We start from the raw sequence: 8,385 nt of genomic DNA on the forward strand, positions 1-8,385 counted from the left end.
TTAAAATTTGCTTTATCTTTAATGGGAATATTTCCAAAGAGGGAGAATGACAATTGCCTTTTTGATAACGACTGTTTTCTTCCTGTGGGGGGATCAAGTTGGTGAAAACTGGAGAACCAGGAGTTTTGTGTCTGTCAGCGCCCTGGTTGCCAGGCAAAGCCAAGCCCGTCTTTGCCTTAGGACTCAGCGCTTACATAATGAATATGGGTTTTAGTTACTGAAGAGAGTGGAGGAAAGGACTAGTGGAACTTTTTCTATTCCAGTAGATGAACCTTCTGCCCTCTCTAGGGAGCAGCCTGCTGTTCCCCTGGACCTGTGATTGGTCCACAGTGGGAACTTGGCCCCAGCCTGCTAGATTAGGGTCCCTTGCAGGGCTTGCTGGAGCTGGAGCTGGAGGAGAAGCAGCTCCCCTATTTTGAGGACCGTGGTGCGGTAAGGTGTTATAGTAAATGCCCCAGGGGCTCCACTCAGATCCTGTTGGCTCACCTGTGAGGTCACCTGCAGATAGTTCCTACATACAAGTTGGGGTCCTGCCTGGTTTCTAACCTGGGGAGCAAGCTGGGCCTGCTGGAGAGCTAACAGCCCTAGAGCAACTCTCAGACTATGAGGGAGGGAAGGAGAAATAGGTGGATGGAGGGCAAGCCTGGTGTTGAATCCAGGCTCCACCCCCAAATCTCTCTTTGCTCCTTGCTCTTCCTCCTTTGATTCTGTGGGTTCTCTGAACCCTCCCCAGCCATATGAGTCAAAACATTTCTCCCATTTTTTTCATATGTTTTAAGCTTGCTTGCTAGAGTTGGATTTCATTTCTTCTTTCTTTCTTTCTTTCTTTCTTTCTAAAGGGAGTTTTATTAAAGCATGGGGACAGGACCCATGGGCAGAAAGAGCTGCCTAGAATTGGATTTCTATTTCTTGCAACTGAAAGTATCATGACTTTCTCAAAGAATAAGTGAGTTTGCATACAAAGCATTTGAAATAGAGCTTGCCTCAGATGCAGTGTTACTACCATCATTACCACTGTTATTATCAAGGGCACATCATTATTATCCAATGTCTGTACTGCTTCTAGAAAGGAATAGGGATCAAGGACCTAGAGTCTAGAAAAGAGTCACAAGGGGCGCCTGTGTGGCTCAGTCAGTTAAGATCTGCCTTCAGCTCAGTTCGTGACCCCAGGGACCTGTGATGGAGCCCTGAATCAGACTGCCTGCTCAGTGGGGAGACGCCTTCCTCTGCCCCTCCCCAACTCATGCTCTCTCGCTCTCTCTCTCCCTCACTCTCAAATAAACAAATAAAATCTTAAAAAAAAAAAGAGTCACAAAAGAAGTCAGTTTCATTCTACCTAATTTCCTCTCTTTTGTCTTTTTTTCATAACTTGAAATAAACATTATTCTATTTCGCCTAAGGGTCACGTTCATTTTGCTATAATTTTGTCAGCAAGTCTGAGTGGCATAGACAAACTGCTGAGTGTGAATGCCCCGGTCAGGTTCAAGTCATGGCAGGCTTTGCCTGGCTGCAAGGTCACTTTAGGATTGTCATGGGTTCCTGCTGCTTTAGCTCTGATGGGTCCCCTCCTCCATAACACATATTTAAAATGATATATCATGACTACATTGGTATAAAGACAAATACATTACTATTATATATCAAGACAATTTTCTACCTAAAAATTCACTCTTCCTTCTGGTTTTAAGAGAAATTAAAACACTTCAGTAAGATGGCTCCTGCTCTGTGTTTTCTAAGACACACAATTGTTTTTAATTGTATCAAGTGCATAGAAGTAAAATGTTGTCATTTTTAGAAAAGTTGCCAGGCAGATGTTTCTCTATTCTAGGGAATGGTGGAAGACTTACCTTGGCACAGGGAAAATGCTTCTGGGAATCTTCTGGCTCAGCAAGGCAAGGCCCAGAAGGTCATCTAGACAGAGTTGGGGTTTAAGACAATGAGGACAAGGGGCTCTTCAGAATAAATTAAAGTGACGTTTTCTTTCAAGGAGAGGCTGTTTGTTATATGTTGTAACATTTGGGACTTCTCCTGGAGTCTCAGAGACAGGAATCTGACAGCAAGGTACCAGGGAAGAGACAGCAGGGTTTGAAGCACTGTGGTTTGTGGAGCAGAAGGTCTCCTAGAGAGTCAGCCAGAAAGAGCTCCCTGTGATGAGAGGTGCTTGGTGGGCTACGGTTTCGGAAAGGTGATATCCAGGCTTTCCTCCTGAACTGCATTCCTCCTATGGTTTCCTCAAGCCTTTAGAAAAGTCTGTGACACACCACAGACATACCACACCAATGGATGTGCCATTGGTGCTCGGGAATCTGGGAGGGGATTGGTCCCTGCTTGGAGCAAGGCATTCTCATCTCTTAAGACCTGAGGACATTCTCGTCTCCTAAGACCCTCCCTCATCTCCAAAGGCTAAGGGAGCAGCATTGAATCAGCAGAGAATGCTAATCCCAATAACCAAGGTGACAAGAAACAATGTGCGTGGAGGGCTTCGGGGGTGGGTGGGTGGTGGTGACCAGGTGAACAGAGAGAGTCAGGACGCCGCAGGTTTGGTAAGAATGCACTTGGGACAAAGTCTGTTCTCCCAAATGCAATGGAAGACAGTGATCCTGGAAGGGAAAGGGGCAGAGAGAAGGATAGCCCCCTACTATTTTGTGGTTAAGGGTTCCAAAGCAGCCAGAGTCTGTAACTACGGTGTCCTCCCCTCTCTGAACACATGTCCTGTGATGTCTCTGCTTCCAGCTGTAGCTACACTGGCCTTACACTCACACAGACCTGGGCAGCGCCACGCTGAGTCCCTGCACTTATGCTCTCTGCCAGGGCTGCCCCTGCCCCAGATATCTGCATGGCTCAACCTCTCACCTCCTTTAAGTCTTTGCTCAACTCTCACCATTCTCAGTGAGACCTTCCCTGGCCAACTGCTGTAAAGTAAAGTGCTCTTTATCCACCTGCCCTACTTTATTTCCCCCAACGGCACTTGTCCTAGCCAGTTCAGGCTGCTATAACAAAGTCCCATAGACGGTGTGGCTTATCAACAACAGAACTTTAGCTCTCTTAGCCCTGGAGGCTGTGATCTGAGAGTAGGACACCAGCAGATTCCGTGTCTGGTGAGAGCCTTCTTTCCTGGTTCACGGATAGCCCTCTTCTTTCCCTGTCCGTGGAGGAAGAAGCAAGGGAGCTCTCTGGGGTCTCTTTCATAAGGGTGCTAATCCCACTCATGAGGCTCATCACCTTCACGACTCAATCACCTCCCAAAGGCTGTACCTCCAAATACCAGTCCTGGGGATTAGGTTTCAACATATGAATTTCAGAGGGACACAAACAGACAGTCTATAGCAACATTTATCATCTTCTACAGCTTATTACTTTGGTTTCTCTTCTGTCTCTCCCCTCTAGAGTATATGCTGCATCAGAGCAGGAAATTTGGTCCGTTTTGCTTGCTTTTGCTTCCCCAGTGCCTAGAACAGTGCCTGGTGCATGGTAGGTGTCAATAAATATTCTTTGATTGGATGAATGAAGATGACAGTGTATTGAGTCTACAGATAAAGTGCTTTGAGAAAGCTTCTAAACTGGCTGGAAATAAGTTACATGCATATTATATAGCAGCTGAAAGCCACAATCAGGTACATGAAGTGGGAACGGGTTTCCGTTGAATGACTGATCATCCACAGTCCCATATTTGGCTTAGGTGGTGTTTATCATACTGCCACTGAGTGCTTTTTAAATGGTGTTCTGTAGAAACTCAGGTGCCGCAGATCTCTCTTCAATGTTTGTTCTTTTTTTTTTTTAAGATTTTATTTATTTATTTGACAGACGGAGATCACAAGTAGGCGGAGAGGCAGGCAGAGAGAGAGGAAGGGAAGCAGGCTCCCTACTGAGCAGAGAATCTGATGTGGGGGCTCAATCCCAGAACCCTGGGATCATGACCTGAGGGGAAGGCAGAGGCTTTAACCCACTGAACCACCCAGGCACCCCTGTTCTTTTTTTCAAATATGTTTTTAACTATAATTAGAGTAACACATACTCAAATGAAGTATAGATTAAATTTGAATATATTGACAACTCCTGATACATTAACTTGTACTACCATGTTAACTGATTTTTTAACAAGTAGAGCCTAGGAATAATGATTCTTCTTTCATTTCTATAAATATATTTGGATTTTTTAAAAAATATGTCCATAAAACACGATGAAGCTTGGGGTTCTCCATTTGTAAAGCTTTGTTTAATAAGGAATGCAAGCAGTCACATACCTTTGTTGATTCTCTGTTAGAAACAAACCACACCAGTTTTCTGTTCTCTTTCAAGTTTCTGAGGTTAACTGAAGATTATCTTGAGGCTGCAAGCTGAACTCAAAATATGTTGCCATTTGCACTACAGTTTTCTAGGTGTCAGAATCTTCTCAATAGTGTGTGACCAAAACAAAAGGAAGACACTGACTGGGCGCCAAAACTGGTAAGTAGCAGAAATTCCCCTCAGTAGCCCTTGCTTTCAGTATTTTTTTTTTTTTGAAATGGTCATTATTTTGTATTTGTAATACTTTGGGTGGTCTTCTTTTACTTTTTTGTTTCGTTTTGTTTTTCTTGTGAAACTGATGCAGCTATGTTAATGAATCAGCTCATGTCACCACAGGAGCCCAGTCTCACATCTTCATAAAGTCTTGGGAACCAGTAGTTCCAAGCATTATTCTATACTCTCTCCCCTCTGTATGGGTCGATACAGCTGTTCATACACCTCAAGGTTTTGAATGTGGAACATGGAATATTCACTGGGGATTCAAGTTTTTAAATTTACAAATGTAAAATTCACTTTTTTCCTGAGTTTTATACATACCCAGATCCTTTTAACCACCACCTCACACAGGATACAGAACAATTCCAACATCCCAGAGAATTCCCATGTCCTGTACCTTCATCTTCAGATCCTCTCCCTGTATCAACTGCAGGTCAACTGCAGATCTATTCTCTGTTTCTATATATTTGCCCTTTCCAAAATAATGGAGTCATACAGTATGTAATCTTTTGAGACTGAGTTCTTTCACTTAGAAGAGTGCATTTGAGATTCATTGAAGAGGTTGTGTGTATTAATAGTTTATTGCTGAATGGTATTCTATTGTGTGGATAGAGCACAGTTTACTCACCTATTGAAGGACATTTGGGTTTTGTTTCAGGGTTTTGGTGATTACAAAATATTCCTATAAACTTTCATGCACAGGTTTTTGTGTGAGCATAGGTTTTCATTTCTTTAGGATAAAAAAATAATGGCATTCACAGGACATAGGCAAATGTATGTTTCACTCTGTATTTATTTATTTATATTTCTTAAATTTTTTTTTTAAGTAAACTCTACACCCAACATGGGGCTCAAACTCACAACCCTGAGATCAAAAGTTTCATGCTCCACTGACTGAGCCAGCCAGGTGCCCCAAGTTTTTAAAGAAACTGCTACACTATTTTCTCCAGAGAGCTACGCCATTTTGCATCTCTACCAGGAGTGGAAGAAAATTCCAGTTGCTCCCCATCCCATCAGCACTTGATATGGTCAGTTTTCATTTGTTAACTTTAGTCATCTGAATTGTACATACTAGTATGTTATTGTGGTTTTCATTTACATTTACCTAATGATGAGTGATGTTGAACATATTTTCATGTGTTTATTTGTCATAAACATGTCTTCTTTGTTGAAGTTTCTATTCAAATCTTTACCATTTAAATAACTGAGTTGCTTTCTTATTGTTCAATTTTGAGAGTTCTTTAAATTTCCTGGTTGCAAGTCATTTGTCTGGTATATGATTTGCAAATATTTTCTCCCAACCTGGGACTGATCTTTTCATTCTTTTAACAGTATGCTTTACAGAGCACAAGTTTCAGTTTTGATGAAATCCAATTTACCAATATTTTCTTTTCTGGATTGTGCTTTTGGTGTCATCCATAGGAACTCTTTGCTTAACCCAAGGTCAAGAAAAATTTCTCCTATGTTTCTCTTCTATGTGAGTTCTATATTTAGGACCATTACCCATTTGGAGTTAATTTTTACATATAGTTGCTTCTAATTCTTGACATTTCAAAACCGTACGTTGTTTTTATTGTTTGAATTTCTTTTTTAAATATAATGATTTTGTTTTTATGCAACTAACACATGTTTACTGTAAGAAATAATAGAGGACACAAAGAAAAAAGTTAATATTCACTCCTCTCTCTACCACCTGGAAGGAACCATCTATAACTCTTGATGAACATTATTTCAGAAATCTCTGAGCATAAATACAGATAGACCAGTGCAGGGGAGAAGAAAAATGTGTGAAAGATAGGTAAGAAGGTATTTTTAATTTTCTTTGGGACATTTTCATCTTAAGAAACACCAGTTATATATATTGGATTTCTTTAGTCCTCCTTATCTATCAACCTCTTCATAATCATGTTTTTATTTTTATTTTTGTTCCACTTTATCTTGTGTGACTCTGGCTATATTTTCACTGTTATTTGTTGCTTCTAATGTGAGGTTGCTCTCTATAATATTCCCTCACTGTCTCTATTTTCTTTTGCTTCCATTTATTCTCTTGACTTTTGCCACCTTATTATTTATTATTTGCTATCCTATAAACCCTTCTCTATACCTTTGTGTCTCTTCTCTGTACTTTTCTTTAGAGATCATGTGATCTACAATTTAATGAAGGCTATAGAAAGTTATTTGTCTGAATCATTCCTTTGCTTAGTTCTTCTTGAAATGTATGTTCTTCATCTGCTTTTTTGTTTATGTTCTTTTTTAATGTTCCCTACCCCCTACCCTTTGCTAAGGTTCCATGTGACTTCCAGCTGGTTGTATCTCATCGTACAGTTGAGTGGGTTGTTGAAGAATAGTGTGGGGACAGGAGAGAGCTGAGACAGTTAACAGCTTCGATTCAAGCAAGTCATGGCAAACAGCCTCTCAGCATTATTTCTCCTGCCCTAGGTGCCTGTTTTCCATAGGTTTTCAGCTTTCAGGAGATCCCAAAGGCTCACAGCAGGGATCCTAAAGTCACAGGTTCTCCTTACTATGATCTCATGACCCCCATTTAAGCTCTGCCTCTATACCACTTCACCTCTGGCTAGGAGTTTAGGTAGTAGACAGTGATAATTGTGTCTGCTTTGAATTTGACTTGGTAATTATGTATTATCTAAAAACATGATGCTAAGTTTTATTTGCTAATATTTTATTTAAGATTTTTGTTTTGTTATCAAAATGAGATTAATCTGTGGTAGTTGCTTTGCTTTGTCCAGTTGTGCTATCAATATTTTATTAGCTCTATAACAAATAACTTGGAGATTTCCTTTCCTTTTTATGCACTGGAACAGTTTAACTCCAGAATTATTTGTTCCTCAGAGATTTGAATGAATTTATTGTGAAGCTGTGTGTGTGTGTGTGTGTGTGTGCATATATACATATGAAAAAATCATTAAAATATTTTTTCTCAATATCTTCCATGATTATTAATAATCTTCACCCAGTTCTAGTACTATCATTTTCCTAGAAACAATTTCACACAGTTTCTAAAGTACATTAACATAGAGTTGTAAAATTTTAAAATTATAATTAATTTTCTACATATTTGTGGTTATTTCCCTACTTTGTCTACTTGGGCTTCTTTGCTTCTTTTTTTATCTGATTAAGTAGTAATTCATCTTTTTTGGTCTTTTCATCAGCTGGGAAGTTAATAAGTTATTCTTAATGGATGAATTTCTATTTTATTATTAATTTCTTCTTACTACTATTCTTAGGATGATTTTATTTTTTCTAGTTTCTTGAGTTGGATGCTTAAGTCATTTATTTTAATTGTTTCTTGTTTCATGTGTGGCTGAGACAGTGCTCACTAGATATATATGTGCTCCTTCCCTACATACCACAGAGTCTCTTAAAATTTGGGATCAGTCATGTAACTAGTTCTAGCCAATGGGTTGTGAACAGAAATATTTTGTCTGGATTGGAATAGTTATGAGCCAGTATATTTTCTCCCTTCTCCTCCTTCCACTTTACCATAGTCTTGTAGGCTATGTGTTCCAGATGGTCCAGCTACAGGATGGAAGATTCTCTATCAGCCTGCCTCCTTAAGTAACTGGAGCAGGCACATAGCACGAACAAGAAATAACCTTTATTGTGTTAAGCCACTACACTTTTGGGCTTTGCCTGTTGTGCTAGCTCTTGGTTATTCATCTTGTCTAACAATGCATCTGAGTCTATGACTCCTCCTCTGAGTATAGCTTTAGACACATCCCAAGGTTTTGGTACACAATACAGAGATCTATGTACTAGTGCTCACTGGTTCAGTCTGACAGCTGCACGACCCATCTGCTCAGTCCAGTTCTTCCAACTCTAGTCTGGCTAGATCTCCAGGCCCTCACACTCACCTAGGGGAGC

Source organism: Lontra canadensis, unplaced genomic scaffold, assembly GCF_010015895.1.
Source record: "Lontra canadensis isolate GAN:19392208 unplaced genomic scaffold, GSC_riverotter_1.0 scaffold7, whole genome shotgun sequence".
In the NCBI taxonomy this organism is placed as follows: Eukaryota; Metazoa; Chordata; class Mammalia; order Carnivora; family Mustelidae; genus Lontra; species Lontra canadensis.